The following is an 11,512-nucleotide window of genomic DNA, read 5'->3' as shown; positions in this document are numbered from 1 at the left end:
TCCTTTTTACGTCCGATTTGTGACTTTAGTTTGCCCACTTGTTTTCGGATGGTAGGGTGTTGCAAATCTATGGTGTACACCATATTTTTGTAACACTTTGGCAAGTTGTTCATTTGAAAAGTGAGTTCCCCGATCACTTATTAGTGCCTTTGGTACGCCAAAACGAGAAAAAAATATTCATAAGAACTTTACTACCACACGAGCATCGTTTTTTGGTAAGGCATGTGCTTCCACCCATTTTGAGACATAATCACTAGTATGTATTTATTCCCTCGAGAAGTCGAAAATGGTCCCATAAAATCGATACCCCCAAATATCAAATACTTTATAAACTTGGATGCTATTTTGGGGCATCTCGCTTCGGGAAGAAATGTTTCCCGATCGTTGGCACGAGTCACATTCTTTAACAAATTACTATAGCGTCCTTGAAAATCATGGGCCAATAGAATCCCGAATCAAATATTTTCTTTTCCATGTAATGTGCTCCGTGATGTCCTCTGATGGGTCCGTTATGACAATGCCTCAGAATTTCCAAACTTTCGTTCTTGAATATGCATCTTGTTATTATACCATCTGCGCAGCTTCTAAAGAGATATGGTTCATGCCAAAAGTAGTATTTGACTTCTAAAAATAATTTCTTCTTTTGTTGATGAATCAATCCTTTTGGAAGATAGTCACTAGCCAAATAGTTGGTCATATCCGCATACCATGGCACCTCCCCCACGATCACCATTAGATATTCTTCGGGAAAATCGTCTCTAATTTTGTGTTCTTCCAATTTTTCCATTTCCGGGTTTTCCAATCTCGAGAGGTGATCGGCCTCCACATTTTCCATACCCTTTTTGTCCCTAATCTCGATGTCAAATTCTTGCAAAAGTAGTACCCATTGGATCAATCTTGGCTTAACATCCTGCTTAGAAAATAGATACTTAAGAGCAGAATGGTCAGTAAAAACAATAGTTTTGGATAACACTAAATAAGGGCGGAATTTGTCAAAAGCGTAAACAACGGCCAGAAGTTATTTTCAGTGGTAGTATAGTTTTCTTGGGTCGAGTTTAGTGTTTTGCCTTCATAATATATGCGTTGAAAGTGCTTATCAACCCTTTGTCCAAGGACTACTCCTACATCAAAATCACTAGCATCGCACATAAGCTCAAATGGGAGGTTCCAATTCGGGGCGATCATGATTGGGGTATTTGTTAATTTTTCTTTCAATAATTAAAAAGCTTCAACACATTCCTTTGAAAAGTCGAATGTGGCATCTTTTAAAATAAGTTGAGTTAATTGCCTAGTTAGTTTTGAAAAATATTTTATAAATCAGCGGTAAAATCCCGCATGGCCTAGAAATTCTTATCCCTTTCATGTTTGTTGGAGGTGGCAATTTAGCTATGGTGTCGACCTGTGCACGGTCCACCTCTATCCTCGATTTGGAAACTTTATGTCCCTAGATAATCCCTTCTTTTACCATGAAATGGCACTTCTCCAAATTTAAGACCAAGTTGGTCTTTTCACATCTAGCAAGCATCAAGTCGAGGTTAGACAAACAATCGTCAAAAGAAGACCCGGAAACAGAAAAATCATCCATGAAAACTTCCATGAACTTTTCAACCATATCATGGAAAATGGCCATCATGCACCTTTGGAACGTGGTCGGTGCGTTGGATAATCCGAATGGCATCTAACGATAAGCAAATGTCCCACTTGGGCAAGTAAATGTGGTTTTTTCTTGGTCTTGAGGATCAATAGGAATCTGAAAATATCCTAAAAAACTATCTAGAAAGTAGTAATAAAGGTGACCAGATAATCTTTCTAGCATTTGATCAACAAAGGGCAAAGGAAAATGTTATTTTCAAGTGGAATCGTTTAACTTGTGATAATTGATGCACACACGCCAACCAATTACTGTTCTCGTAGAAATAAGCTCATTTTCTTTGTTTGTCACCACTATCATGCCTCCTTTCTTAGGTGCCACATGCACCAGACTCGCCCATTGGCTATCCGATATTGAGTAAATAGTTCCGGCATCCAAAAGTATGACTACTTCTTGCATGTTTGGGTTCAATCTTCTTTGGAGTTGCACCACTGGTTTAGCTCCCTCTTCCAACTTAATTTTATGTGAACAATATAAGGGGCTAACGCCCTTGATATCTGTGATTTTTCAAGCGATGGCATTCTTTTGTTTCCTGAGTACTCCAACTAAGATTTCCTTCTCCTTTTGTGTGAGATCAGTTGCTATTATGACCGACTTTTTCTCATTTTCTTCCAAGAATGCATACTCAAGATGTTCGGGCAAAGCTTTTAATTCGATTTTTGGTTTTTGATCAAAGACCACGACGTAGGCATCTTGCCATGTCGTGGTGTCGTAAGTCTGCTCATCAGATCGAATGAAATCTGAATGCCACGGCGTGGTGGTGTTATTACCACGTCGTGGTGGGTCTTCAATGGCCTTTTTCAGTTCGTTGTACTCGCTCTCTTCTAGCAGCTTCTCTAGTTCTTGCAAATCATATTCAGCATCAAAATCACCTTCTTGTAGAACCATGCAACCCTCAATTTCCTTGTCTTTCCATCCTCCTAATTCTTTTTCCAACTTTTCATCAAAAACATATACCGAAAAAGCCATGTCATCACTTATTCTTGAATGTTTTATTACTCTATTAACCCCTAAATTTACAGCGTCTTCTCCAACTCGAAGAGTGAGTTTGGACTCTTTTATGTCTACCAAAGCTCGAGCGGTGCTCAAAAAGGGACTTCTAAGAATAATTGGCACTTGATCTTCTTCCTCCATATCTAGAACAATGAAATCTGAAGGAAAAACAAACTTGTCAATTTTTAACTAATAAATCTTCACAAATTCCTCTTGGAAAAGTCACTGTTTTTTTGCTAAGTGGGTGGCCATGCGAATTGGTCTTGGTTTCAGGAGGTCAAGCTTCTTGAAGAATGAATAAGGCATTAAGTAAACACTTGCTCCCAAATATGCTAGAGCGTAGCTTTGTGGCTAGATTTCCGAATTGGCATGGAAGTGTTAAACTACCCGGATCATCCATCTTCTTTGGTAGCATGTTTAACATAGCAGTTGAGCAGGTTTCGTTTAGTACAACTTTAGACACATCCCCTATCTTCTTTCGGTTTGTTAGAATATCCTTTAAGAACTTTGCATATTTTGGCATTTGAGCTAAGGCTTCATGAATGGGATATTGATTTAAAGGGATTTAATGTTCTCTAGGAACTTCTGGTAGTCTTCGGCATGTTTATCTTGGTTTGTTCGACTTGGAAAAGGAAGCGGTGGATGGTATGGCTTAACGGGTTCATCATTTTTATTTTCAGATGATTGCCACGTCGTGGTACCTTCACCACGTCGTGGTGACTGTTCAGTGCTTTTCTCTTGACTTGCTTCTCATCCTTCTTAATCAACACCCGGGTTATTATCAGTAATAGCAGTCAAATGGGTAACAATTTTTCCACTTCTCGTTGTTATGGACTGGATGTGAGATCCTCTTGGGTTTTGTTCACTGTTTCCTAGTAGTGTGCCCGGTAATCTTTCGTTGAATTGCTTCGATAGTTGCCCGATTTGTTGCTCAATATTCTTGATTGCAGCTTGTTGATTTCTAAGTACTACTTTGGTATCATCATGTCTCTTTTCTGATGCGGCAGCAAAACCAGCAAGCATTGCCTCAAAATCGGGTTTCTTCTCGGGATCCGGTTCCTCTTTTTGATAGAAGCCTCTTCCTTTTCGTTCATATTTGTCTTCTTTGGCTTTCTTGTACTCGTCATAAGATAACCACTTCTTTTTTCGCTTTCTCTAGTCTCCTTATAACGATCATTGCTCGAATAACAAGCTTAGGCTTTTCGGTTTCCATTTCATCTAGATCACAATCTTTGGTTAAATGTGGTCCGTTATAATTTTCACGCCCCATTCGTATTGCATGTATTGTTTTATCCATTTTTGTCATCCTTCTATCCATGTTATGCAACATTACTAAGACTACCGCCATGTCTTCTGAAGCAAAATTCATGATTTCCCTAGTTGCATCTTGTCGAGGGTTATGATATTCTCTTGAATGTTCGGAGAATTCCTCGATTAGCTCCTTGATTATGGTCGGTGCTTTCTTTGTGAGTGGCCCTTGAGAATCAAGGAGTTGCCTAGTCGTTACGTTTACCCCATCGTAAAAGATTGCTAATTCTTGTTGGATATTTAGATCATTTTGGGGAAAGTGTCTAATCAATCCCTTATTGCGCTCCCATGCCTCGTCAAAAGACTCTCCCATGTTTTGTTCCAAATTTGAAATACCTTCTTCAATCTGGAAACCTTCGATGGCGGGCAAAATTGTTGTATGAATTCTTCACGCATTTTCACCCATGTTGTTATTGTGCCCGGTGGAAGTGCTTTCAACCAGTCACTTGTTGCACCCTTAAGAGTAACGGGAAGCAATCTTAGTAAAACCGTCTCCTGTGGTATGTTTGGTATGTTGAAGTAGTCGGCGATATCATTGACCTCATCAAAGTGCTTGTAGGCGTCCTCGCGGTCTTTCCTGTGGAATGGTATGTCCTTCAACTGAGCAAGTATGTGTCCTTTAACTCGAAGCTAGCTGTGTTGGGAATTTCGTGTTGCACAAGACCTAGTTCGGTGTCTTCACGCATTTGTCTCTTGTATGCCTCCATCGTCATTTCAACAATGTCTTCCGTGTTGTGTGTGGGCTCGCTTTCGGGTTCGCTTCTTTTTTCTGATTCTATTTCGGGCTCGTAACATGCTTCCTTTTTGTTAGGAGTCTTCTCCAAACTTTCAAATTCACTTTCTAAAGTCTTGTTGCTTAATTCTCCAAAGTTTGGTTGTCTTCTTCTTATGGAATGCTGACTCAGGATCGTCAAACGGTGGTATGATTGGTGTTTTCGATCTTCGGGTCATAAATAACTAAAACAAAAACAGATGAAACGCATAAAAAGAACAAAACAAAAACTAAAAACTAACTATTTGATGACCACGACATGGTGATTATTACCACAACGTGGTAAATCAATCAGAAGAAAAATAAAACCAAAATTAAGAAAGAAAATAGACAGAAAAATTCTTAATAAATAGCATATAAAAATTAACTAAAAATTGACCGTTCCTCGGCAACGGCGCCAAAAACTTGATGTAAGAAAAATAAAACCAAAATTAAGAAAGAAAATAGACAGAAAAATTCTTAATAAATAGCATATAAAAATTAACTAAACATTGATCGTTCCTCGGCAACGGCACCAAAAAGTTGATGTGAATAATTATGCATTAGTTTTAACCAACTAATGTAACTAATTATTACTCCTAAGGCAGTGTACCTAGTCGAAAATAGAATAACACAAATAATCGGGTATCGAACACAGGGAACATAAGTACTAGCTAGTTTTATCTACTAAGTTACCTAAATTACTATTTAATTAAAAATGGGTTTTTCTCTCGTTTTTCAAGACTAGAAACATAAGTAATCAAACTAAAACTTAGAAATGAACTAATTATCAACTAATGTGTTGTAGCCCATTTTGATGATCGGTTTGTGTGGAATAAGAACATATTGAGATTTAACGATCATAAAAAAAATATGAATGAAGAACATAAGAGAGATGAGTAATTCCATTATTTTACTAGAAAAGAGAGATAAAATATTACAATACAAGAACACTTGGTGGGAGAGATCCCACCACACTCTCTCTCACTAGGAACTGCATTTTTGGTGCACTCTTATAATAATACATGACCATCTCTCTCTATTTATAAGGAAAGAGAAACCAAACAATACAATAAAGGGAATAAAATAACCTAACTATCACTCATAATTTGTAGAGCATTTCCATGCTCCAACATTCTCTCCCTAAATGCTCGCAAATGATGAGGGATACAAATAAGTGATAAAAGGCTAAAATATACAGTAACCGGCTAGCAAGTGTGGTAATAAAAATGAAACATAACGAGAACCAAATGCTAAAATGTGTCTGAAACTCTTAAGTGTATGTGATCTTTGATGCTAGCCATGAATCTCTAATCAGTAAAGGTCTTCGGCTTCAAGGTGGCCACTCTTGAGGCAGAAAAATAAGATCCAAATCTTCAAACTAGTCATAACCCGAATGATCAAGTAGAAGATCCAATCAGATAAACACTTCGGCTTCAAGAAGTTTGAAAAACATCTCTTGTTCTCGAATCATAATACAGCCAAAATTCTTCAAAAGAATAACCTGCTAAAAATATGAAACATCCTGTGGTAGAGTCTGAAATAATAAATAATCTAGATCCGGTAAACATTTAGTAATACCAAAAACTGGATCATGATGACCAAAAATCAGTGTCACATCGCATCACTAAATAAATAATCGTCTTGAGAGGTCTTCAAAAATTCAAACTCAAACAATCATAAAAACATACCCGGATGATAACATAATATTCTCTCCCTATTTTTGATAAACAATGACCGGATATCAAAAATAAACAAATCATCTGGATGGAGAGTGTCGGATACCAAGAGCTTTGGATGCTCTCCCTAGATGTATGAATGGTCTCGATAAAACACGAGAATGATAGTAAAATAAATACTCTCCGGTCATCTGTAGTTTGTTGATTCTGTCACTAAAAACTACTACCACAAATACCAAAGTAACAAATAATAACTCTGCAGGAAAAAACTCCGATGTGCTGATAAATACGGATGTACACAAACTGAGGTGCCAGAACTTCTCAAGTGGTCTTCAATAAATAAAGCCCACATGCTCAAGATACATGGTTCATCAACCGAAGATCAAGAGCGACAAGTCATAAAAAAATCCCGTAAATCAAAGGTTGCAAAACAATTTTGTTGATCAGACACAACTGCGGTGCAATCCTCGCGAAGAAAAATATGATGTCCGACTACGGTATGGAGTAATCCTCATGGAAAGAATAAAATTCTTCCAATATAATCAGCAAGAATTAATCCAATGTGACTATCAAGATAAGAGAACCGATCAGGAATCGTTCCATTGTAATAATCGCTTAGATCTTCAATGTACGGCTCTAATACCAATTGTTGTAGCCCATTTTGACGATCGGTTTGTGCGGAATAAGAACATCTTGAGATTTAACTATCATAAAAATATGAATGAAGAACATAAGATAAGTAATCCAATAATTTTACTCGAAAGAGAGATAAAATATGAAAATACAAGAACACTTGGTGGGAGAGATCCCACCATACACTCTCTCTAGAAGACTATATCGTGCATTCTCTCTTTTTTTAATAATACATGACCATCTCTCTCCATTTATAGGGAGAGAGAAACCAAACAATACAATAAAGGGAATAAAATAAAATAAATATCACTCATAATTTGTAGAGCATTTTCATGCTCCAACATAATGAAACAAAAAGCAAGAAACACAAAAAATGATTTTAATCAAGATAAATGAGAGACTTTCGTTTAGATTCGATATAGATTCTATTATGGTTGATTTAATGGAAGTGTAATGGATTAATACTTCGTTGATTACAATTCCTAAGATGACCAGATTAATGTTCACTAAGCCAATCCTTTAGCAAATAATTTCATTCATACGGTGATCAAGCGGATAAACTAACAAATTTACTAGTGTTTAGTTCGAGTTATGTTAGACTTATAATGGATTGATCTATTTGGTTAATTAAATCAATTCAATATATGATTGGTCCTCATATATTAGCTCCTATATTTACTTACCCCCTTTTCTATTTAACCCTAGGTTTTGGTCAAAACACTATTCCTACAATTTTGGAAATCACAAGATCATAAGATTCAAGTTAATCGAGAATGATAGGTCATGCAAACTTAATTAAACTCAACAATAAATAGAAAAGTAGTTATCATAAACGTAGAAAGGTTCTTTAATAAGCTAACATAACAAATAATCAACTTAGCATAATCCAATCCATAAATCAACTCATAAATAAGAAAGTAATCTAGTCTAAACAAAAGTTAGGGTGTTTAGCCCATAACTTCAGCAAACAAACATGTAAAAATGAAATTCAACTTGTAATCCATGATAAACACAAGAAGAATAAGTAAATATAAGAAGTATTGCCTCAAATCTCTCAAAATCAAGCTTCTAACAGATCTTTTGTACTTCCAAGCTTCCAAATAACGTTCTTGGCCTTCAAAAGTCGACTAAAGCTCCAACAAAAGTTAGGTTTTCAGAGAAATCTACCTTTTATATAACGAGGTCGGTTCACTACGTCGTGGTATGTAACAACCCAATTTTCAAAAGAAATTTTTCATTTTTAAATAGTCAAAAACATTTTCCATAAACCATAAAATCTCAAATACATTTGTTTTCAAATTCATAACAATAACAATATTATTCCAATCATCAGAGTGTCCCATATAAACGCCTGAGAGAGAGTGCACGCCGCTTCATCAAGCCTTTCCCTTTCCCTTAGGGTCAGATGTACCTGAAACAAATCCACAAACTGTAAGCTAATGCTTAGTGAGTTCCCCAGAGCATACCCCACACAATCCAGATAATCACATAATCGTATTAGCTATAAACACTACATATACCACATCAGCCATGCATACAAACATATAAGGATGCCAAGGGCTCCCCCACATGGTCTTATACCGAAGTGACATGGGCTCCCCCATGGTCTTTAGCTGACAATCCATGGGCTCGCCCACATGGTCTTTCATCCAAGTGTCATAGGATCCCCCCATGTCTTTAACTGACAAGCCATGGGCTCCCCCACATGGTCTTATATCCAAATGTCATGGGCTCCCCCCATGGTCTTCCCTGCACGTATCACATAAATAACTAGCATTTATCTAACTATCATACCACATATCTCTACATCAACTAGTGCACCACATATCATAAAATGGGTCGGCCTTGGTGCCTTAGACCCATTGGTATGGTGAGGAGACTCACCTCTTGTGAATGTTGAACTGATAAGATAAGATCCAATAAGTCCCAAGGCACAGCTCCAACTCAACTACCTATAAGCATCATGTTATTAACTTGTCATAATCCCGTAATACCATAAATACCCTCAAAGTCAACTCTGGTCAACCCTGGTCAAAGTCAAGGTCAACAATCAAGGTCAACAATCAAGGTCAACAGTCCATGTTGACCCCAACTCGTCGAGTGCATCCAGCAACTCACCGAGTTCCTTTAGATTCTAGAAAATTGGGACAAACCCTAGCCAACTCGCCGAGTTGTCTCATCGACTCGACGAGTTCACTCAATGTCCAGTCAGACGGGGAAACCCGATCCAACTCGTCGAATTGCCAGGACAACTTGCCGAGTTGCCAGGACAACTCGTCGAGTCCCCCCCTCCTTGTTGTATTATTCCGATGATACGTCGAATGCAGGGACTCTAGGGCTTAGACCTGAAACCTAAAGGTGTCTAGAAGGATAAAGTTTCCAACTTTATCCTCTAGAACCACTCTAAATGCTCTAAGGCCCTTAACAAAGGTTGGAAAGCTCAAAACCTTAGCCATGTGGTCCAAGACTCTAGGGATCTGGAATCCCTCCTTTCCAGAAGAGTTTCTAGTCCTCAAAACGTTCCAAAGATGGAGGCTTTATGGACATGCATGTGCAATGCATGTCTTGAAGTCAAAATGGCAAAAAAGGGGAAATATACTCTAAAAACCCATGCATGGCATCCTTGCTTGACCAAAAGCTATATGTAGCCCACCTTGGGACCATTTTGCCCTGGAGATTCATAAAGTTGCAAACTTTATGAACCCCATGCATGCAATCAACAAGAATGATAGAAATGAAGAGTAAACTCAAGATCTAGCCATATTCTAAGATAAAAATCGAATCTTGAAGACTTACAACAGTCCACAAGATGGTCAAGCTCAAGAGTTCGGGCTTTATTTGCTGGATCTTCTCCTTCTTCTCACTATCTTCTTCTTCTTAAGCTCCACAAGTCACTCTAGCTCACAATATGAGAGCAAATGGGGATTAGGGTTTAGCACAGACGTTCTTAGGGTTTGGAGGCTGATGGAAGGTCAGCCTCAAGGTTCTTAAGGAGATTATATAGGGTGCAAACCCTAAATTTAGGGTTTTCCTTTACAGCACCTACTCGTCGAGTTGGGCCTTCTAACTCGTCGAGTAGATCTTAGGTCTCGCGTCCTCATAAAGGATCTCTACTCGATGAGTTGGAGCTCCTTAACTTGTCGAGTCCCAGCACAAAGGCCTAAAACTTAGGAAATTAAATAATACCTGGAACAGGTGTTACATGGTGAGTCCCACTACGATGTGGTCTTTGGGTTTATCGTGTAATCAGCAAGTCTTTGAGGTTCATCGGGAGATTTCAAAATGACACGTCGTGGTAAGGAGACTTTTCTTCATTTTAACCTTGATCCAAGTTCCTAGCTTCCAGCTTCCTTCCTTTTCATTCCCGAGCATGTCTTTTACTTCTACAACACAACATCCAATAGATTAAGTATCTTTTGTCCTATAATGAGCATAAAAATGACTAAAAATATTATGTTATAATGTAAAATAAATATGTAGATATACACATATCAAATATAATGAGAAAACTCACCTCAGTCTACTGTCAGTCAAACAAATGATCGGGCTGTTGAACCAGAAAATCCCCACGCTAATCAATCAAATAAAACTCCAATTAATAATTGGGTCATAAACCATAACTAGGAATCTAGTTCATTTGTTCAACACCCAAGGTAAATGATCATTTTACCCTTTCCTTACTTGGCCCAATAACCGAGGCCCAACCCAATGGAACCAAAAGCCCAATATAGCCCAAATTCCTAGATGATCCCTAAAGGCCATTATAGGCCCAAATCCAATAAGGCCCAAAGCCTAACAAATGGCCCAAAGTCATAAATACTAGTGGCCCAACAAGGCCCAAAACCCTAATAGTCAAAATATGGCCCAAACCACAAAAGTCAATGAAAGTCAACAGCTGCTGAGTACGCCCGACGTACTCAGACTTACGCCCGACGTACGCCACCTTTGGCTAGTATGCATTGCATATGAGCTGGGTACACCCAACATAATCCACAGCAACCCAAACCCACCATTAAGTGTTGAATTGGTTAAGCTACTAAGTCCAGTTCTCAAATCTGATCCTAAATGATGTCTTAACACGTAAAGTTGGCAACTTTATTCCTTTGTATGCCTTAATGGGACCCAATACTTGTTTTTGATTAATAAAATCCATAATAAGAGCCCTAATTCATGCATGGTCCAATATAACACATCAAGATTGCATTTTTATGCATAAGGAACCTAAAAAATGCTAAGATCTACCATCCTTAGCTTCTGGAGTAGCTCATACTCTCAAGCATGACTTAAGGGACCAGAAAATGCACAAAAACAAGCCCTAACTAGATCTATCATAATGAACCATCAAGTTAAGACATTTATACCTCCAAAAGCTTTCCAAGTTGGTGATGATTCTGGATCCACAAGCTCCAACCACACCAATACAACTTCCAATAGCTCTTCTTCCTTCAAGATTACCAAAAACACTCTCAAATATCACTTCCAAGATCAAAATACTCA

General features: G+C 38.0%; 1 non-coding gene across 1 annotated transcript; it reads left to right on the top strand.

Moving 5' to 3' along the window:
- Positions 1-4,194: 4,194 nt before the first annotated feature.
- LOC145118060 (small nucleolar RNA R71) lies at positions 4,195-4,300 on the top strand. The gene has a single exon (XR_013713044.1). It is a non-coding gene; the product is annotated as a small nucleolar RNA R71 (small nucleolar RNA).
- The last annotated feature ends 7,212 nt before the right edge of the window (positions 4,301-11,512 follow it).

This window comes from Lactuca virosa, chromosome 5 (genome assembly GCF_052849685.1).
Source record: "Lactuca virosa cultivar CGN04683 chromosome 5, Lactuca_virosa_CGN04683_v6, whole genome shotgun sequence".
Taxonomy (NCBI): Eukaryota; Viridiplantae; Streptophyta; class Magnoliopsida; order Asterales; family Asteraceae; genus Lactuca; species Lactuca virosa.
Note: the sequence above shows the minus strand (reverse complement) of the source record. Positions and strands in the feature narration are given on the sequence as shown.